At 39.2% G+C, this 22,922-nt stretch overlaps 1 protein-coding gene across 2 annotated transcripts in view; it reads left to right on the forward strand.

The window, feature by feature from the left end:
• Window positions 1-6,812: 6,812 nt before the first annotated feature.
• The window catches only part of SLC26A5 (solute carrier family 26 member 5), a 60,764-nt gene continuing 44,654 nt past the window's right edge, over window positions 6,813-22,922 (forward strand). Inside the window, exons 1-3 of one of the 2 annotated variants that reach the window (XM_037167711.2) lie at window positions 6,813-6,898; window positions 10,016-10,125; window positions 11,455-11,560. The gene's annotated coding sequence lies outside the window, so the exon portion shown is untranslated. The remainder of the gene's footprint in view (window positions 6,899-10,015; window positions 10,126-11,454; window positions 11,561-22,922) is intronic. The other variant, XM_037167712.2, reaches the window with a different exon arrangement.

Here is a 22,922-nt window from a genome sequence, read left to right on the forward strand (position 1 = left end):
TCTTAAACTGTCAGACTTCAAGAAAGATGGATCAAAACCAAAAAGATGTCATCCAATATATTGGGATACATAAAGTAGGACACTTCACACACAGATGAACTTCCTATTTATGTATTTGAAGGACAAATAACTAACAATTTTCTAAATTTGATCAAATCTACAAATCCATAGATCCAAAAAGCTCAGCAAACTTCAAGCAGGATAAATAATTAAGTAAATAAAAACTGGCGATAGACAGAAAAATTTAAAACAATCATTCTCCCACTCCCAATCTCCTAATATAATTTCTCACAGTGCTCTGAATTCAATCCCCTCTTGCCTCTCAGCAAACACTGTCAGGAACCGGGAAGAGTCTGAGGTTTCACTCTGCAAACTCCCAAGTTAGCCTGCCACTGCTTCACAGGTGCTGATAGAAGACACAGGACTCCTGCAGAGGCAATCATCTTTGTAATTCTCATAAAATCTGGTAATGGCCTCGCCTCTTCCTTCAAGTTTTCCTCCTCCTGTTTTGTCTGTTCTGTCTTCATTGCAGACTCAGCCTCCTCTACTGGAGTTATTAGTGGCCAGCATATGATTCTCCTCTGAATTCACTACGGTCCTTCCCAATCCATCCTCCAAACAGCAACTAGACTGCAAATATAATCATGACAACTCCTGATCAAACTCTTCAAAGAGTTCACATTACTCTTAGGACAAAAATCAAAATTCGTGACATCACCCACCAGGGCTTATGTGATCTGGCTGTACCATCCTCTCCACCTGTACCACTCCCCTCTGCGCTCCGTCCACAGCGGCCATCTTCATGCTCTTTCTGCTCCTCAGATGTGCTGTGCTGCATTCACTTACAGGGCTTTGTGCATGCTAGCTCCTCCTTGCCCCACATCCACCCCTTTCTGTTGATGCTCCACCTAGTCCTGCTCTGGATTAAGTTTTGTATTTAAATATACTCATATATCTAGATTTTTTAAAGTATATTTTATTGATTATTATATTACAGTTGTCCCATTGTTTCTCCCTTCCCCTCAGCCCTGTACCCCCCCTCCCACAAGCATTCTCCCCCTTACTTCATATACATGGGTCATACATATAAGTTTTTTGCTTCCCCATTTCCTACACTATTCTTAACCTTGCCCTGTCTATTTTGTACCTACCAATAATGCTTCTTATTCCCTGTATTTTTTCTCCCCATTCTATCCCCCTCCCTGCTGATAACCCTCCACGTGATCTCCACTTCTGTAATTCTGTTCCTTTTCTAGTTGTTTGCTTAGCTTTTTTTGTTTTGATTTCCTTCTTTAGGTTCAGTTGTTGATAGCTGAGTTTATTGTCATTTTACTGTTCATATTCTTTATCTTTTTTTTCTTAGATAAGTCCCTTCAACATTTCATATAATAAGGGCTTGGTGATGATGAACTCCTTTAACTTCACCTTATCTGAGAAGCTCTTCATCTACCCTTCCATGCTAAATGAAAGCTTTGCTGGATAGAGCAATCTTGGATGTAGGTTCTTGCTTTTCATGACTTGGAATACTTCTCTCCAGCACCTCCTTTCCTGCAAGGTCTCTTTTGAGAAATCAGCTGATAATCTAATGGGAACTCCTTTGTAGATAACTGTCTCCTTTTCTCTTGCTGTTTTTAAGATTCTCTCCTTATCTTTAACCTTGAGTAATGTAATTACTCAATTACTCAAGGCACAATGATGTGCCTTGGTGTGCGCTTACTTGGGTCCAATTTCTTTAGGACTCTCTGAGCTCCCTGGACTTCCTGGAAGTCTATTTCCTTTGCCAGATTGGGGAAGCTCTCCTTCATTATTTGTTCAAATGAGTTTTCAATTTCTTGCTCTTCCTCTTCTCCTGGCAGCACTATGATTCAGATGTTGGAGCATTTAAAGTTGTCCTGGAGGTTCCTAAGCCTCTCCTCATTTTTTTGAATTCTTGCTTCTTCATTCTGTTCTGGTTGAATGTTTATTTCTTTCTTCTGCTCTAAATCAGTGGTTTGAATCCCAGTTTCCTTCCCTTCACTGCTGGTTCCCTGTATATTTTTCTTTATTTTGCTTTGCATAGCCTTCACTTCTTCCTCTATTTTGTGACCATACTCAACCAATTCTGTGAGCATCCTGATTACCAGTGTTTTGAACTGTGCTTCTAATAGGTTGGCTGTCTCTTCATCACTTAGTTCTGTATTTATAGCTTTGATCTGTTCTTTCATTGGGCCATATTTCTTTGTCTTGGAGCATCTGTTACATTATCAGGTATTCGACAGAGTGAGACTTTGCTGTGTTGTGGCACTGTATGTGGGAGAAGGGTCCGAGAGGGAACGATGCCATTTGCTCAGCTCTTGCCCACTTTCAGTCATTCTTCCCCTGCTACCCACAATCAAATTGAGCCCTTCTGGTGCTGATTCCCAGGTGTGTGGTTTTGTGTTCATTCTAGGACCATGTGGGTCTCTCCAATGAACTCTCCTGTGAAGCCGTAAGTTTCCCCTACCACCACAACCCCCACAGGTTTTTACAGCTGGAGGTTTTAAGGCTTTATTTACCTGAGCTAGAAACCTGGGTTGTGTGGTCTGCCTCGCTCCCCAGTTGTTCCTCCTGGTTCCACATACACACATTGGACCATCTGATCTGCCGGTCGCTGCCTTGCTCGGCCCATCCTCCAACCACCACCTTGCTGGGAGCCTTCTCTGCCCTAACTGCCCATCTCTGCCCCTCCTATCAGTCTGGATGAATGTTTCTTCTTTAACTCCTTGGTTATCAGAGTTCCATACAGTTCCATTTCCTGGCAGTTCTGGTTGTGTTTTATTTTTACATTTGTTGTTGTCCTTTTTTTGGTTGTGTAAGGAGGCAAAGTGTATCTACCTATGCCTCCATCTTGGCCTCATTGTGAAATGTCATCTAGACTTCTTTTGTCTTTAGATCATTTACCCAAGTTTGTAGTTATGCTTTTATTAAAGTAATTATCTAATCAAATTCTGTCATCTCCTCCCCTACACTACATGGTACATCCAAAAGGTAGAGGACTGTTGTAAATTCCATAAAGGCAGTTTACTTTTCTGACCTCAATGTCTGCCATGCAGTATTTGAAAATGTTGAAACCTGAAAATTCAGTGTTCATGCTACCTGTCACCACCAGAACCAATAAGTAGAGACAAGGATTGAATTTTTATGGGTGCTTTATTCAGACTGCAGGTGATCTGATAAGATGGTGTGTTATGTACCCTAAAAAGACAGTCTTACATTTTATTTCTAGCCAGTATTTTTACAAAGAAGAAAAATGTAGGTAAGGGGTTTGGAATTCATGAAAAGAAAGTGTAAGTAAAGGATTTAGAACTCAGGAAAAAGCTTAATGAGAAAAAAGCTGTAGTTCAGCAATTTCCCTAGCATTCTTTCATCTGTTGACTGGTGATCTGTGTCTTGGGTGGTGGGATGTCTCTCCCTGGAACACAATGGCTCAGATACCAACCTCATTGCTTGCAGTCCTTCCTGGGATATAGAGGTCAAGTTGCCTATGGTCCTGGAATCAGGGCAGGTCATATTTTCGTTTCCTGAAACAACAGCTTTCTACAGACATTCATTACTAAGCTTATTAACTATTAACTAAAACTAAAATTTTCCAACTCTTGAATTCCACCATCAACTTGACAGTTGTTAAAATGCGTAAGTACTTCCGAAAACTTTATATCCTAGTTTATGATATAAACTATGGCCTTATGTCCTTCGATGAGTCTGCTTATTCATCTGCAGTATGAGAGACATAATATCCATCATGGAACTATTGTGAAAATTAAATATATAAATAGATATAGATTATAGATAGATAGATAGATAGATGCTATAGATTAGATGATATAGATATAGATGATGATATAGATATACATGATATAGATATAGATATAGATATAGATATAGATATAGATATAGATATAGATATAGATAGATATATCTTTTTAAATGACCACAGGTCTTGCCCTGACAGGTGTGGTTCAGTGGGTTGGGCATTGTCGCACAAACTGAAAGGCTGTTGTTTGATTCCTTGTCAGGGCACATGCCTGGGTTGAGGATTGGTCCCCAGTTGATCAGTGTTTCTCTCACACATTGATGTTTTTGTCCCTCTCTTTCTCCTTCCTTCCCCGCTCTCTAAAAGTAAATAAATAAAATCTTTTTTAAACTTAAAAAAACACACATCTTTCTATCAAAATAAATAATGTTTTTGAGTCAAAATAAAATTGAGAACTTGAGAAACTATACTTGTTACATGTATCATGCATAAAAACTAATATTCTCAGTCTACAGAGTTCTTTGTAAAATTGAAGGGGGCAGGGGAAAGGCCAAAAATCTATTTAGTAAATGAGCAAAAGACATGAGTAGATAATTCAGGAAAGCAGATATAAAAATGACCCTTAAGCATATGAAAAGATCTTCGACTTCATTATTACAATAAAAGTGCTAGTCAAACCTCACTGAGATACCATTTCTCACCCATCCACTTGGCAAGACTCCAAAGCCTGACAATACAAGCTTAAAAAGGTTTGAACACAGTCCTCATGCATTGTGGATAGGAATGCAAAATGACAAACTTTTTGGAGAGGACAATAATTACAGTTAAGAAAACCACACATGCATTTACCTTTTTGACCCAGCGAACAGCAATTCCACTTCTAGAAATTTACCCTAAACTTACACCTCCAAAAGTATGAAAATATATATGCACAAGTGTATCCATTACAAAACCATTTGTAACTGTAAAATATTGAGAACTACATAAATGTCCAAACATAGGCGAGTGTTTGAACCTATGCGGTACATTGGAGGACTATGTGACTGAAAAAAGAGAGGACAATCTCCACGAGGTGATATGGAGTGATTTCTATCAAGTACCAGAAAGTGAAAAGATCTAAATATAAAGTGCATATACAGCCATCACTGGTGTGAGAAAAAAGGGAGAAACAAGAACACAAGCATATGTTTGCTCAGCATTACAAAGAAAAACATGAAAAGAACAAACCAGAAAATCATGAAGTTGATCACTCCCAGGGGACTGGGTAGAATAGGTGAACAAAGCGGGAAAGACACTTCTCTGACTAAGCCATATGTATGGCTTTCACTTTGGGGATCATGTTAACATTCTACAAATTCAAAAATTAAATAAAGCCACCAATGATGTAAGAGGCAGAGGGGGTTAAAACTGAAAGTAAATTCATCTCTAAAATGTAAACAATAGTATCCAACTCACAAAGTTGTGATATGAGGTTACAGTTGTAAAGTGCTTAGAACAGTGCCTACCACATGTGAACACTGAACAAATGTTAATCAGCATTGCTATTACAATTGTTGTTACATTAGGTACCTGAGTGCTGCTTCCAAACGTTGTGCAGGGTCCACCTGTCTATGGTGTTGCTGAAGTTGAGTGCTCCAACAGCCCATCAGCACCATCTAGGGTCATGTTATAAATGCATCTCCCAGACCTTATGAATCAGAATCTGCATTTTCCACAAGATCCCCAGATGATTCATATGTACTGGTGAATCATTCAGATGATTCATATTATAAGTACTGGGCTGTAGGACACGTTTATGGCAAGATAATTTCATCAGATAGCTAAGGCCAAGTTTCAAAGGAACGATACCAGAAATGCACGTCAAGGGAACCCAATTCCTGCTTTTTATCCCATTCTGTTAAAATTTATTCAGAGATGTTGAAAGCCTGAAGAAATGTAAAACTGGTTTTACACATATGCTCAAATATCAGTAATTCCTCGGCCCAGGACGCTCAGAATGGTGTGGTGCCCTTGAAGAGAGTGCCGCCGTTGGAGCAGAGAGGAAATTTCTAGCTCTTCCAGCGGTAAAAGCGCCAGAGCGCTAGGGGTGATGCGTGGCCTCTGCCCAGGGCGGTGGGGTCTCATTGTCAGACGCCCCCGGTGTCTCCAGCCTCGCTTTTCAGCTTTGAGACAAGCTGCCAAATAGCTGGATCATCACATGTTTCACTGCAGTGTGTACACGCAGAAATGCACAAAGCAGAAAAAAGATGACCCTAAACCAACTGTAAGCCTTGCTAAATCACAGTAACAAAGGCGAGTTTGTACGCTGAAATCATTTTTACCCCTCGCTTTATTGCATTCGGGCACTCTGAGCTCTGAGTTTTCTTGCATCCTAGTTGTTAGAAATGAAACAGGCTCCTCCCTCCCGCTTCTTCCTTCCCTTTCTTCTGTACATTCTCCGTTTTTCCCCCATTTATAGTCCTTTCTGCTAAATAGCATGTTCTGTTGCTTTACTTTTTTTAAGTAGTTTTGTAAATTCTAACTCGCAAACCTTGAAAAGAATATGTCACTCATTGTGTTGCACAGTATTTCCAATTGTTAATAGAAGGCAGCTCGTCCAAGTTTCTTTGAATTGCACATTGCCATTCAGCATTTTAATGTTCCTGTGCCAGTCTGAGTCTCCATAATGACTATATTTGAAAACAAATGTTAGGGTGTGTTCATTTTTTAAGTAACAATAGGTGATGTTTTCTACTTGGACACTATCGCTTGTTTATTGTGCTTTCTTCAGCCTCGAACCTCTAAATTTGTCTCCTGCTTCCTACCTCTAAGCTGGAGGAATCCCACCTTGAGGTTCATGAGCAGTGACTGTCACTTTCGTAATTTGTGGGAGCTGGACGAGCCGGGGATTCGTTTGCAAGCACACCTGAGAAGGTCTGCGAGCTGAGAGGAGCCCCCAGGGTTGCAGGGGTCGCGAGGCGGAGCGGGGCGGGGCGGGACGGTCTTGGGTTACCGGCCTCGCGGGGGTGCGGCGCCTCCTCCGAGAGCCGCGCGGGGAGGCAGCGGCACGGCGTCCGAGGTGGCAGAGGCTCCGGAGCGCAGCGCGGCGGCGGCTCCGCCCAGGGCAGCCCCGGGCAGCGCGGGCCGGTGAGTGCGCGCGGGCGACCGCCGGGGACCGGTAACCTGGGCACCAGGTCGGGAGGAGCGGGAGCGTGCGGAGCTCTGACCGCCGGGACTGCAAACCAACCTCCGCGGGGGCTCCCGGGGACAGTCGTCGCCTTTCCTGGTGGCTCTGCTCGGCTCTGGCGCTCTCTCTCTCTGGTTCTCACTCTTTCCTAAAAACAATAATCCACCAACTTGACTTGCTCACACCTGCGCCCTCTCTAAAGCTAAGTCTGCAGAAGTGCTGTCCTTTGCAAAGCTCCCCTATACCCTTCCCTTCAGTGGCTGCAGCGTAGGTTTTTACCGCGCAAGGTGTGAACCTCGGGTCGCAGGCCCCTCCGCTAACCAAGGGGTTTGCGTCCCCTGCCCTAACCCCTGGTGGTGGCAGCTTCCCGCTTGACACCCTTCTCCCTCCTAACCCCTCACCGCACAGGCGGTTCGGGCATTCGCGTGTAGGAGGCTCCTAGCCCAGGTTTAGGAAGGAGCCGAGCGGGAAATCAGTTTACTGACCCCACTGAGTGCGCCCTCCGGCCGGGCCCAGCCCAGGCCCGGCGTTCTCAGAAGTCAAGCCCAGGGTGGGAGGCTTCAGGAGCCTAGAGCTGTGAAGAGGGTGGATGGGCGGTGAGGAAGGCCAGAGTCTTCTGCCCAACTGTGGTACCTACTGTGTTGTCAGTCTGGGGTCTAGAATTTTAAAACATAAATGGGAATTTTATAACAACTGAAATGGCAATTTGGAGCGGGGGACTGAAATTCAGCTTTTTCTTATCTGCAAACTGGGAACAATTTGCGTCAGATAGAAATGTATAATCTAAGGTATACTTGGAAATGGAGGGGAATTTGAAATGTGTGATAGGAGGTACAGTCAACCCTTGAACAATACCCGTTTGAATTGCACAGATCTACTTATGGGGGGGTGTTTTTCAATAAACACTACAATAGTGCAAGTATAATTTCTCTTCTTTATGGTTTTCTTAATCAGGCTTTCTTTTCTCTTACTTTATTGTAAGAATACAGTATATAATACATATACCATAAAATGTTACTCCACTGTTTATGTTTCGTAAGGCTTCGGTCAGTACTGGGCTACTCACAGTTAAGATTGGGGGAGTGGAGTCGAAAGTTGTACTTGTACTTTTGATTGCATGTGGGTTGGCGCTCCTCACCCCTGCATAGTTCAAGAGTCAACTGTATAAGCCTCTTTGTCCTCTTCTTATTGTTGTTCAATTACAGTTGCCCCCATTTCCCCCCCATTGCTCTCCCCTGCCCTGCCCTCCCTTCCCAACAACCAGTCCTCCCGCCCCACCTCCTGGTCCTGTCCATGGGTCCTTTATGGACGTTCCTTGACTTGACCCTTCCCCTTCTTTCCTGAAATGGAGTTTGAAATAAGTTTTTGCTAGGTAACCCTTATTACTGTAGTATTTGTGGCAGGCGACTTTCAGGCAGGGGTCAGGAGGCTGGAAAGAGAAAGTGAAACTAATTTGCATTTGAAAGAAACTTAGGGTGAAGAATTCCTAGGTAAGGTTGCTATGGCTGATATCTTAATTGCACTGCTGGAAAGCATTCTAGTCTTAGGTAACACCTGAAGCCCCAATTCTGTTACGTAGGATTTCTTTTTTTTCTCTCTTTAACTACTCTGAAACTATACAGAGTTACACGTTCCTCATTAATTTATGAGCGATACCAAAAGAATTGACTCAATCCAACCAGTATTTGAGCACCTTCCCTGTATGAGGCACTTTGCTAAGAAATGCAGAAGAATGGCACATGGAGGAATGTTCTAATTAAAACAACAGCAGCAACAGTGGACTGGTTTGCAAGGTTTGCACTGCCTGTTCAATTTAAAAGCAGACACAGTTGAGTTTTCATTTCATTCTAAATATCCAGTGTGTACTTTGGTATCTTAATCATTTTGTAATTTTTTACTATCATGGATAGTCTGCATTTTAGTAGTTCCAAAGTAAAAGGTTTTCTAGGAAATAACTAAATGAGAAGATATGTCCATTTACCCTACCATTTGCATTACCATTGAGTTAATAAGTCAAAATCAACAAGAAAAATGAGGTGATGGTTTTCCTTTTCCTTTGGTTCCAAACTAGTGAAATCTTACACTGAAGAAGAAAATGTCAGCATGAATAAATTTAATCCTCTGGTGCTTTCCAAACTATGTTTTATCTAAGTCCATCCTTTTGGAGAATAAATCCAATTTCGTGAAATCTTCCAATCCTTCTTTTCAAGGATAGTTCTAGAGGGCAATTTCATAAAACCTTTCATTGTGGATAGCGCCACCAACATCATCTCTCCAACGTCACCCTTGAATTTTAGGGAGATTTGGGGAGAGGACACGTCTTTGTTAAAATCTGGCCCAAACTAGGGATTTCATCACCAGGAAAAAAACACAAACACCCATTCAAAATGTTGCATATGTTTCAGAAGATTCCTGGTCCCCAGGAATAAGATGTCACTTTAGAACTAGGATCAGAGAGTTGGTAAATGGAGGAAAATAGAAATGAAGCAAGGGCAAACTGAGTGCATATAATTTAATTCACTTTCAAATGGTCTTTTGAGTAAGTATTCTGTGAATGGGAAGCAGTAATTGTATTATTTGTAAAGGACTAAAATTCAATTAGTCCTATTTTTTATTTGATAAAGATCAACTGTTATCTTGACCATTATGAATATCATTTTTCAAGATGTTTTTGTTGTTGTTCTACTCAAGGAAAGTGCCTTTGAGATGATTTCTTCTAGTACTGATGCATGCATCAGGACAGTTTCTCACATGCCAACTTTTGTAGCCATGAATTGCTAAGTTTGGGAATGGTTGAGTCCAAAATTTGAATCGATCTCTCTCCCTCATAGTTCACCTTTAAGAAGAATATATATATAGCTATAAATAGACGTATCTATAGCTATATATATATATATAATCTTTAATTATATAATTAGCATTTTAATGTAACCACTGTGATAACAGTAGTTGTGTCTCGGAATAGAGTTTGTTGTTATTAGGAGCGAATGGATAGCGTTAACAAATATTTGGGACATAACTTCTTTCAAAAAACAAAGCAGGAACTGTGGGTTAACTTTCCTTTCTTCTGTACCTAGGGCCTAGGAGCCAGCTCTCATCCCCACTGACCAAGGTTTTATTGAACTGCACCAGACCGCCCAGCAGGGGACCCTGTCCCCTTCCACCTTGTGCTTCATATTAGATCTGGGTAAGCAGAGGGGCTGCTGGAACTAGTAAAATGGGAGAGTGGGTCACGAACAGTGACAGATTGTACCTAGACGAAAGGATTCCTTAACATTCCCAGAGACCTGAATCATACTGAGAGAGACAGAATGCCAGAACCACAAAGCTTACTGTCCCCTTTTAACTTGGATCGGGACCAGCCTTACTGACCCTTAGATATGACCCAGCTTTGACTTATCTTATTCTTGAGTAATAACTAGGTGGCTGGTCACAATGCTAGAATGTCATTGAAAGACATTTACTAGATGAGTAAGTTAATGGAAGTTATGACTTCAACCCAAACTCTGCCATTAACTAGGTTTGTGATCTTGGGCAAGCTACAAGTTAAATTCTTTGGACCTTAATTTTTATACGGATGTTAAAATTGGAACATATAAAATAAGGTTGCAATATAGGATTAATGGTTCTTAATGAAGTTGAATCACCTGGACAGTTTATTTAAAAAAAAAAAAAAACTGTGTCAGAGATTCTGATTTAATTGGACAGGGGCAGGCCAAAACATCTCTATTTTTTAAAAGCCCCCATCCCCTGAACACAATACCCAGAAAACACTAATGCCCAGCCAAGATTAAGACCTACTAATGAAAATAATCATTACTAACTGATTCTAAGGCTGTGTCACTTAAAGACAGAAAGCCAGCCCACAAAATTCTTATTACACACACTTAATGGTAACCAAGCCTAAACACGCCTTTCTAAAAAGCAGTCCAAATTAATTTCTGTTTATTCAAGGAAAGTGCTGTGACTCATCATCAGTCTAGTACTCCCACAATGTTTTGCAAGTTTTCAGCAACTAGTACATTTTGATGGACTGAATCAGGTGCAACTTTGCCTATCTAAGATGATTAATTGTTCCTAAAGGTCCCCAGAGATGATTATGTGTCTTCTCTCTGTGTTGTGACCAGTGTTTAATAGCTTATTGAAATTTTCTCCTAGAGGTGATCTGTGACTTGTTGGGGGTGGAGGAGAAAGGTGTCGGCAAGGGATAAGGATGATCACCTTGATCAGTGCTGAAATGTGAGCTTCTGTGTCCAAACTGAGATAAAAAAAAATGATCCTCACACCTTCTCAAGTAGTTGTGGACTATTGAGTTACCAGAACTGGGATAGGAAAAAAGCACATTGTTTACTTTGATCATTTGTTGGGACCTAATTTTGTCGCCAATACATTGTAAATTCTGCAGATATTCACACTTTGAAAATTATTCTTAGATTTAAAGGTATAACTTACTAAATTGTAATCCATGAAATTTATTTGTTTATCCTACTCTTTTTTTCTCATCCAAAAAACCTAGAAGAAGAAAAAAAACAGTGTGTGTGTGACTGTCAGATCAGTCAAAGAGAGATGGACATGAGTTCACAAAACATGGCAAGGCATTAAGGAGGAAACATAGAACAAGGGTAAGAAGGCCTGTGCATTACAAGGAGCTGCGTTTAATTTCTTTGTTTTGTCTCTGCTTGGTTTGAAAAATGCTACGGGTTTATTCTCAAGTTTTCTAAAATTTAAGCAAATCATTTCATCCCACGTGCTAGGTGTTGGTAAATGTGGGCTTCTGGCTACTGATTCCTTTGAGTTCTCTGCGGTCTTCCATACATGGTGCATGGAATGGTGTCTCCATGGGGCAACCTGAATATAGGTGTTCTAATCCAGCATTGACCAATTCCAGAGTCTGATTTAATTCTAAATAATGTCTTACATTGGGGAATATTTCTTTCTGGAGTGGAAAGTTACTGGCACTGGAGTTCTTTAACTTTGGTGTCTCAGAAGAACTGCCCTTACCTTGTGTCAAAAATCTAGTAGAGAATTACAGGACCCGCTCAGCCCCCACCTCTCCATCGACCTAGAGCTGGTTATGCTCACTGCCATTAACAAATTTTTTCTACTATTTGGTTCATTTCATGTGTTTATTGCTAATCATTGTTCCAAAGATTTAGTAACATTGGCCACATACTGTTTTGTTCTTTTGGAAGTTATTCTTTACCTATTTCTTAAAATGAATTAAGGTAGGAATAAATATACTAGGAAAAGATGGTTTGTCATCATAACTTTAAATCTAATGAAAAAAATTATCATTAGCGTCAAATGCCCAGTCATGTGTTTACATATTGTATATGCATTTATCCTCTCATAAATCTAATATTTTGAAGATAATAAGTATAGTCAGGGTTGTTCTGGTCTTTAATATTGGTCCCTTAAGTGTTTACTGTCCCAAAGCAATTAAATGTTGGAATATAATAAGAAATGATGCCCTGGCTGGTGTAGCTCAGTGAATTGAGTGCAGGCCTGTAAATAAAAGGATCGTGGTTCGATTCCCAGTCAGGGCACATGCCTGGGTTGCAAGCCAGTTCCCAGCAGGGGATGTACGAGAGGCAACCATACATTAATATTTCTCTCCCTCTCTCCTTCCCTTCCCCTCTAAAGATAAATAAATAAAATCTTTAAAAAAAGAAATGATAAAATTTTCTTAACTAGTCTATTTTGTTGAACATTTTAACAACCATCTCCAAAGCTAGAAAGCTTTTCATTTCTTTCTTCTTTTATTATTTATTCTGAACATTTGAAAGTATATTTTATTGATTATGCTATTACAGTTGTCCCATTATTTTTCTCCTCTTTATACCCCTCTACCCAGTACTCCCTTTTCCTCCAGCATTCCCCGCCCTTAGTTCATGTCCATGAATCATACATATAAGTTGTTTGACTTGTCCATTTTCTACACTATACTTAATTTCCCCCTGTATGTTTTGTACCTACCAATTATGCTTCTTATTCCCTGTACCTTTCCCCCATTCTACCCTCTCCACCTCCCCACTGATAACCCTCCATGTGATCTCCATTTCTGTGATTCTGTTCCTGTTCTAGTTGTTTGCTTGGTTTGTTTTTGTCTTTCTAGGGTCAGTTGTTGACAGTTGTGACTTTGTTGTCATTTTACTGTTTATAGCTTTGACTATTTTTAGATAAGTCCCTTCAACATTTCATGTAATAAGGGCTTGGGGATGATGAACTCCTTTAACTTGACCTTATCTGGGAAGCACTTTATCTGCCCTTCCATTCTAAATGATAGCTCTGCTGGATAGAGTAATCTTGGATATAGGTCCTTGCCTTTCATGACTTTAAATATTTCTTTCCAACCCCTTCTTGCCTGCAAGGTTACTTTTGAGAAATCAGCTGATAATCTTATGGGCACTCCTTTGTAGGGAACTGTCTCCTTTTCTTTTGTTGCTTTTAAGATTCTCTCCTTATCTTTAATCATTGGCAACTTAATTATGATGTGTCTTGTCTATTCCTCTTTGGGTCCATCTTCTTTGGGATTCTGAGCTTCCTGGACTTGTATGTCTATTTTCTTCACCAGATTAGGGAAGTTTTCTTTCATTATTATCTCAAATAAGTTTTTGATTTATTGCTCTTCCTCTTCTTCTGGCACCCCTATATTTCAGATGTTGGAGCATTTAAAGTTGTCCCAAAGGTTCCTCTGCCTCTCCTCATTTTTTTGAATTGTTTCTTCATTCTGTTCCAGTTGAATGTTTATTTCTTGCTTTTGTTCCAAATCATTGATTTGAGTCCCATTTTCCTTCCTTTACTGCTGGTTCCCTATATATTTTTCTTTATTTCACTTTGCATAGCCTTCACATCTTCCTTTACTTTGTGACCATACTCAACCAATTCTGTGAGCATCCTGATTGCCAGTGTTTTGAACTCTGCATGTTATAGGTTGGCTATCTCCTCATCACATAGTTTTTTTTCTGGAATTTGATCCATTCTTTCATTTGGGCCATATATATATATATATATATATATATATATATATATATATATATATGGCAAGGAGGGCATACCTGTTATGTTATAAGGGGTGGAGCCTTAGGTATTTGCCAAAGCGGAGCAACCCACTTCACTGCTGTTGTGGTGCTATATGTGGGGAAGGGGTCAGAGAGGAGACAATGCCACTTGCTTGGCTCTTGCCCTGTTTTCAAGAGACTGGCAGTTTCTCCTGCTGTACAACCCCCATAGATTTTTATAGCCAGAGGTTATGAGGCTTTATTTTCCTCACACTGAAGCCATAAGTTGTGTGATCTCTCTCACTCCCCAATTGTTCCTCCTGGTTTGTCCACAGGCAAATATGGAACCACCCAGTTGGCCAGCCATCACCTTGCCATGAGTCCTCTTCACCCCAGCTGCCTCTCTCTGCCCCTCCTGCCAGTCTCAGTGAATGTTTCCTCTTTACTCCTTGGTTGTCCAACTTCCCAGTTTGATTTTCTAGCAGTTACCATTGGTTTTGTTTTAAAACTGGTTGTTTCCTTCATTTGGTTGTGTGAAGAGACAAAGCGTATCTACCCATACCTCTGTTTTAGCCAGAATTCCTCTTTTTTCTTTTCTTCCTTGATTCACTCATTTGTTAAACAAATGTCTAATGAATTCCTACTATGTACCTATGCTCAGGTAGCTTAAGTCTCATGCAGGGAGGAAGGAATACAGAAAATAAAGAAGCAAAACACAATGTGGGTTATATGGTGATGAGTGCTATAGAGAAATGAAAAGCTTGAAAGAAGATAGTGAGGGAGTTGGCTGGGTAATATTTAAAATAAGGTGACATGAAAAAATGATCTTGAGCATAGACTTAAAGGTGATGAAAAAAACTTACAAAGCTATCTGGGAGTGGAGCTTCTAGCCAACACACATCCCTGAGGCAGATACGTGCCTGGCATGTCCACAAAACAGCCAGAGGGTTTGGTGGCTGGAACAGAGTGACAAGGCAGGAGGCAGAAAGAAATGAAATCAACGTAGATGGGCAAGGCTGTGGGTGGGGCAGGAGTTTGGGTGGGTGCTGAAGATCACATAGGATCTTGCAGGGCCTTTCCTGTGGGATTCTTGTAAGGTGATGTGAAGATCAGTTTTGTACAGTGTTGTCAAAGTAGCAGCAACCCCGTGTTCTTTGTTTCTTCTTTGTTATGTCTTCTAAATGTTCCCCAACTATCCTTTTCTCACTACATCAGCCTCTACCCACCCTTTCCCTGGCATTTATTTTACCCCAAGGCAGGTTATGAAATGGGATTCAGCCTCCCATTCTCATTGCTTTCTTGATGCCCTGAAGGTTAGGCTTACCATTCTATTTTAAACAATGTGCTACTAGTTGCTACAAAAATGGTCAGTCTCAAAACTATCAATTATGAGAGGAATTAATAAAGTCATACAAAATATTTTTTGCTTTATATTGTAGACCAGACACAAAGTGATTGCCTTGCTGGTGGGCTGTTTTATAAAAATATATGTTGATATCCAACAATTAAAATTTTTTCACTAGCCTGTGAACCAAAGCATTACCAGTTTGATTCCAAGTCAGGGCACATGCCTGAGTTGCAGGCCAGGTCCCCAGTATGGGGTATGCTAGAGGCAACCACACATTGATGTTTTACTCCCACTCTTTCTCTCTCCCTTCCCCATTTCTTTAAAATAAAAAAATACAATCTTTAAAAAATGTTTTTCATGCCCTGGCTGGTGTAGCTTAGTGGATTGAGCATGGGACTAGGAACCAAAGGATTGTGGTTCGATTCCCAGTTAGGGCACATGCCTGGGTTGCAGGCCAGTTCCCAGCAGGGGACACAGGAGAGGCAACCACACATTGATAGTTCTCTCCCTCTCTCCTTCCCTTCCCCTCTAAAGATAAATAAATAACAATAACAATAAAAAGTTCTTAAAATTTTTTTCACTAAAATGTATTTTCAAATTCTCTTTAAAATTTGGATATTCTATTTATAAGATGTTCCAGAATAGACAAAACTAATGTATGATGATTGAAATCAGATATGAGGTTGCCTGAGTTAGGGGTATGGCAGTGATTGACTGTAGGAACACAGGAGACAATTTGGGATAACAAAAAAATTTTATTTATAGTAGCCTAAAATGCATGGCAAAACTCATTAAACTATACATTGGTCTGTGCGGTTCACTATGTGTAAATTGAACTTCAACATAAAGGACTTTTAAAAACAGAAGCCAGCATTCAGTGAGAGCTGAATAGTAGCTGACCACTTTGGGCTTAGCACATGCTCTGTAGATTGGCACAGACTCAGGTAGTCACTTCAGTCATTACCCATCTGGACCTTTGTAGGTGGTATCGGTGTATGATTCCTACAGTAGACTTTTGGCAGTTTTATTTTCAACTGTCAGTGGAAAGCAAATCTGAAAGGGCCTCATCCATTTAATTGACAGTTAAAAAAATAGTATCTGACTCCTATGGTTGTATGTGAAATATATATCAAAAACAAACCTGATAGCTTAGAGCAGTCAAGCATCTCACATACAATGACCTCTCAATTAATGGTGTTCTCAGTGAAAGCTGGGATTCTTACAGGTCTCTGAATGTAACTCTCACTTTTCCTCTCAAATGCCAGGGTCTCTTTCTGTTATTACTTTTAAGAGTAAAAGTAGCTTTCACTTTTATTATCAGCACTTAAAACTTATTTTCCACTATGAAAATAGTAGTGTCTACTATGGGAATTCTAGAAAGTGTAGATTAAAAGAAAATAAAATTACCCACAACTCCACCATCCAAACATAACCTCTTCTACCATTTTGTGGTGAATAATTGCACATCTTTCTTAATACATCTATATATTTTATGTTAAAAATATGTTAAATTGATAAAATTTAGCATACAACTTTCCAGATTGCAAAATGGAAAAATAATAAGTCAAAGATTAAAAAAGAGAGCAAAAGCATTTGCTTTCTCCCTATCTTATCACTGTTTTTAAATGACTGTAACTTTTTACAAAGACTAGGAAGAACTCTGAAGAGAATGGGATAAGAAAATGTTTAGAGGAAAGTTACTGATGAAACAGAATTTAGAATTAGGGCAGGAAAGACCACCATGGGAAAGGAGGTGACCATCTAGAAAGAAGCTCTGAGCACGGAGTCAGCCAGGACAGAAAGCAGGTATGAGCAGTGGGGGCCTGCAAGCCGAGGAATTAATGGAAAATCTTTTTGAATTAGTTAAGGTGAGGCAGTGCTTCTAACGTGCATTTGGCATTTCAGTAAATGTTTCTCCTTCTGACTTTTGTAAAGTTGTGGGCTCTAGACTGAAGGCCAGCTCTTGCCTCCTCACCCTAAAGTCAGTCCAGAAGTCAGCAGAGCCCACTGGTACACAAAACCTCTCAATCATCATTTCAGGGAAATGAGCCTATCTTGGAAACAAGTATGTACCTAATAATGGAGGAAAACACCAATTAACCAGGAAAGTCAATGAAGTCTTTAATTTTAAAAAATATATAATCAAGAATTACTAGCCATATGAAGAAGCATGGAAAAAATAAACAGTGACTAATGTAAAAGGGATATCACTTAAAACAACTTTTTAAAAAACTGTCAGTACCCTCAGAGTGATTAAAAAGTTATTGTTTCCATATACCAAAAAACAGAATTCTATTAAGGAGCAGCAATCAGAAAACAAGCAAAAGTATCTTGACATTTTAAAAAATGGATATTAAAATAAAAATAATTTGTTAGAAGGGCTAAAAAATAAAGTTTAAGAAAGCTCCTGGAATGTACAACCAGATGTCAAAGAGATGTACTCTTTTTTCCTATGCTAGGAAAAAAGCATAGAAAAGCAGTTCAGTAAATCCAATACCTGTTGATTGGAGCTCTAGAAAGAGAAAACAAAAATAGAGCGGTAGAAGTTGACAAATACAAGAAAAAAATTTCCTGCTCTTCAGAAAAAGTATGATATAAAGAGGAGCCATCAAATGAATGGGGGAAGAAGCCATACAGAGTTACAATAATTACAAAACTTCAGAGTCAAAGATATAGAGAGGCCCCTAACACTTTCTGAAAGGGAGAATATAATCACTTACTTAAAATTGACATAAGATTTCCCATCAGTGAACTGGACACTAAACTACACTGGAGCAGTGACTTTAAAATAATAAGGGAAAGTTATTTTGAATTTAAACTTATGTTGCCAGTAAAATTATCAATTAAGTGTGAAAGTGAAATGAAGACATCTTCAGACATTCAAAGGCTCAGGCCATTTACTTCTAAGTATCCTTTCTGAAGCAATTACCTAAGGATGTGCTCCAGCAAAATAAGGTTGAAAATAAGAAGGAGGAAGATGGGGAATAAGAAAGAGTCTAACTTCCCAAGTGCAATTAAATTAACTCCCAGGCTAACAGATGTGTACCACACTTAGAAAGAAATTTATACAAATCAAAACAAGTAATGAGCTGCATGAAGAATGGCTTCAAGAAAAAATAAGTAAATTTCATCGAATGGCTAGAACCAGTGATGAACAATATTCACAGTTCTAATAATGGGACTTTTAGCAACATGGAGGAATAAGTTACCTTATACAGACTTCCCTCCAGTACAAACACACAAAAATAAAGGATAAAACAAAATGAAATGTTTAAATAAATAGTTACCTTTGAAATAAAGGCTACTGAAAGAGAGCCCTGGCTGGGTAGCTCAGTTGGTTAGACTGCTGTCCTAATGTGCTAAAGTTTCAGATTTGATCCCCATCAGGGCACATATAAGAATCAACAAAGGGATACATAGATAGGTGGTACAACAAGTTGATGTCTGTCTGTCTGTCTCTCTCTCTTCCACCTTCCTCGCTGTCTCTAAAAAAAAGAAATTAAAAAAATTTTTGAAGAATACAAAAAACCATTTTAAAACAGCAATAGTACAAGTTCATGCTCTGCACAACTAGCAGTTTGTTTGTGGGATACAGATCCTGGGGTGTGAGAATGGGGTTGAACTATTCACACCTGGAAAGAAGACACGATCTCAGGGCTAAGAAGACAATGAACCACTCCCCCACTACCCTATTTAATATGAATTCACAATTTTTAAAGTCTACAAATCACCATAAGAAAACATCAATAAACAAAACAAAAGAATTAGATTCTCCAGAATTTGAAATAATGGAAATATATGAACCAAATATTGTGTGTTAAAAAATACTAAAAGAATAAAAGGAATAGCAAATCAAAGGAAAAAATAGTACACTATAAAAAAGAAGAGCATATATTTAAAAAGAAAATATGGGTATGAAAAATATACACATTGAATATTTTTATTTTTAAGTAGATTTTATTGATTATGCTATTACAGGTGTCCCGTTTTTTCTCTTCTTTATTCCCCTCCACCTATACCACTCCTCTCATCATCATTCCCCCCTTAATTCAAATCCATGGGTCATTCATATAGGTTCTTTGGCTTCTCCATTTCCTAACATCCCCCCTGTCTATTTTGTACCTACCAATTATGCTTCTTATTCCGTGTACCTTTTCTCCCATTCCACCCTCTCCACCTCCCCACTGATAACCTTCCGGGTGATCTCCACTTTTGCGGCTCTGTTCCTGTTCTAGTTGTTTGTTTAGTTTATTTTTGTTTTTGTTTTGTTTGTTTTTTCATTTCAGTTGTTGATAGTTGTGAGTTTGTTGTTATTTTACCATTCATAGTTTTTATGATCTTCTTTTTCTTAGATAAATCTCTTTAACATTTCATATAATAAAGGCTTGGTGATGATGAACTCCCTTAACTTGACCTTATCTGGGAAGGTCACTTAATCTGCCTTTCCATTCTAAATGAAAGCTTTGCTGGATAAAGCAATCTTGGATGTAGGTCCTTGCCTTTCAGGATTTTGAATACTACTTTCCAGCCCCTTCTTGCCTGCAAAGTTTCTTTTGAGAAATCAGCTGATAGTCTTATGGGAACTGCTTTGTAGGTAATTTGTCTCCTTTTCTATTGCTGCTTCTAAGATTCTCTCCTTATCCTTAATCTTGGGTAATGTAATTATGATGTGCTTTGGTGTGTTCCTCCTTGGGTCCAACTTCTTTGGGACTCTCTGAGCTTCCTGGACTTCCTGGAAGTCTATTTCATTTGCCAGATTAGGGAAGTTCTCCATTATTTTTTCAAATAAGTTTTCAATTTATTGCTCTTCCTGTTCTCCTTCTGGCACCCCTATATTTAGGATGTTGGGACATTTAAAGTTGTCCTGGAGGTTGCTAAGCCTCTTCTAATTTTTTTGAATTCTTGTTTTTTCATTCTGTTCTGGTTGAATGTTTATTTACTCCTTCTGTTCCAAATTGATTTGAATCTGGTTTCCTTCTTTTCACTGTTGGTTCCCTGTATATTTTTGTTTATTTCACTTTGCCTAACCTTCACTTTTTTCTCCATTTTGTACCCATACTCAACCATTTCTGTGATCATCCTAATTACTAGTGGTTTGAACTGTGTATCTGATAGGTTGGCTGTATCTTCATTACTTAGTTCTATTTTTTGTCCTTTAATCTATTCTTTCATCTGGGCCATATTTCTTGTCTTGGCACACCTGTTGCATTTTAAGGAGCAGAGCCTTAGATGTTCACCAGGATGGAGCAATCCACCTTGCTGTATGTGGGGGAGGGGTCAGAGAGGAAACAATGCCACTTGCTAGGCCCTCTGCCAGCTTTCAGTCACTTCCACCACTGCCCACAAGCAAATTGAGCCATTCTGGTGCTGATTCCTGGGTGGATGGGTTTCTGTACATTCTCAGAGCCTGTGGGTTTCTCCCATGAATTCTCCTGTGAGTCTAGGAGTCTCTTCCGACACTACAACCCCCACAGACTTTTACAGTCAGAGTTTTTAAGGCTTTCTTTTTCAGCACTGGAACCCTGGGTTGTGCAGTCTCTCTTCCTCCCCACTTGTTCCTCTGGGTTTATCCACATGCAAAAGGTGTTCCATGTGGTCAGCCAGCTGCTACTGCCTTGCCTGCCTGGTCTTCAGTGGCTGCCTTGCTGCAAGTCCACTCCTCCCTGGCTGCCTGTCTCCACCCTCCTTCTAGTCTGGACAAAAGTTTCTTCTTTAACTCTGGTTGTCAGACTTCCAAACAGTTTGATTTTCTATCAGTTCTGGTTGTTTTTTGTTTTTAAATTTGCTGTTGTCCTTCTTTTGGTTGTGCAAGGAGGCAAAGTGTATCTACCTACACCTCCATCTTGGCTGGAAGTCTCCGAATCTTTTTAAATTAATGTGCTGACTAAACAACATATTAGAGGCCAGTGTAGATTAGTAAACTTCAACCCAAATCTGAGAAAACTCCCTGGAATCAGCCCATCGAGATAAAAAGATTTAAAATGTCAGAGGTTAAAAAACACAATGATATAATGACAAGTCCCGATATGTATCTAATAGAAATTCTAGGAGAGAATAGAGAAAATGAATTAGCCTGTATTGGATATATAACTAAACAAATTAAAATAGTAATGTCTCACAAAAATGATAGGTAATAAGGAGACTTAAATATTCATTTTTCATGGTAAACATTCAAAGGTAATATCTAAATTTGATATCAAAAATAGCCATGTAATTGTGTTATTCAGAGCTGTAGTGCTCGGTCCTCGAGGAGAGTTAACTAAATGACCAGCACTTGGTTTCAGGTACAGAAATGCTAAATGCTCAGAACAGTTCCACACAAGTCCCACCCAAAATACTAACAGCTGATTTAGAGTTAAAAGTAAACTCACCAGAAGAACTGAAAACAAAGATGATTTTAAGAAAGCAATTGCTTCAGGAAATAGAACTAGAATTGGGGAGAAATGAGAAGAATAAACAAGTTTTTATTTCCAATTAGCCCTTCCATAATACTTGCAAGTTTATCATATCTGTATTATTTTGACTAAAGGTATTATTTTAGAAAAAGAAATGACTCGTAAACCAATACATTCTCCTTTTATTTTCACTTAAAGCAGAGAACTTTTTCTTATTAAAATATCTGTCATTCAGACTTAAGTATCAATTTGAATTACTGAGCTTTTTACCCTAAAGAAGATTCTAGAGGCATATATCTTGAGTGCATTAGTGATCTTTCAAGTGTTCCTAGCTGGAAAATAAATCTTGTAATTTATCAACTTACAGAGTCACAACAAATTAGTGCTAGAAGGGATTCAATTTCTTTAGTTGAAGTGAATCATTTTTGCATGGCACTGGGGTTTTGATCAGTAGTTCTACACAGGACAAAGGAGGAGGGGAATATAGTCACACTAGAGCATATGGCTTACGATGGGAACCTGTACCCTTGATCGGGTCCTGTTCGACCTCTGCAGTTTCATGTCCTGGAACCACCCAAAACACAGTGCTTTGGGGTGTTTTTGGTATTCCATGCACATTTCCTATTAATTTTTACTTTTCCTTTTTCTGTTTAGAATCACATGCCTTCACTTTTGCCTTCTACTCATTATCTGAGAGCCACTTCAAATCCACTATCCTTTCTGAAGCCTTCCTTGACCTGTAGTCTTGCTTCTAATTTTGTTAAGATCACCATGCTTTGAAAACAAGTCATGAAGAGTGGGAATACATGCCTATAATTAACAAAAAATAGATAAATTCAATAAATATTTTGACATAATCTCATATACAGTTAATGAGGCAACAGAGCCTTAGAGTACAGTTTATGAAGTGAGAACACCTAAATTCCAGTCTCAGCCATTATCACTCCATGGGAGCCACAGATTCTTCACCTGAAAATGCATATAATTTTGACCTTGCAGAGATGCTATGTTTTTTAATTGCACAGTCTCAATAAATATTACTGCTATAATTATGTTTACCTATTATTGTGTATAAATAAGAAACTTACATAAATGTCTACCATTCATATTATTTTAAGTGAATTTGTAGTTTTCACATACTCTGTCTGTTACCCAGTGAAGTGAGCATTAACATTGTTTAAATATGAACTAGTTTTTAATACCATTGCACATATAAACTCACACGGATCAAAAAACAAAA

Source organism: Artibeus jamaicensis, unplaced genomic scaffold (assembly GCF_021234435.1).
Source record: "Artibeus jamaicensis isolate MK-2021 breed Jamaican fruit bat unplaced genomic scaffold, CSHL_Jam_final contig_518, whole genome shotgun sequence".
NCBI lineage: Eukaryota > Metazoa > Chordata > Mammalia > Chiroptera > Phyllostomidae > Artibeus > Artibeus jamaicensis.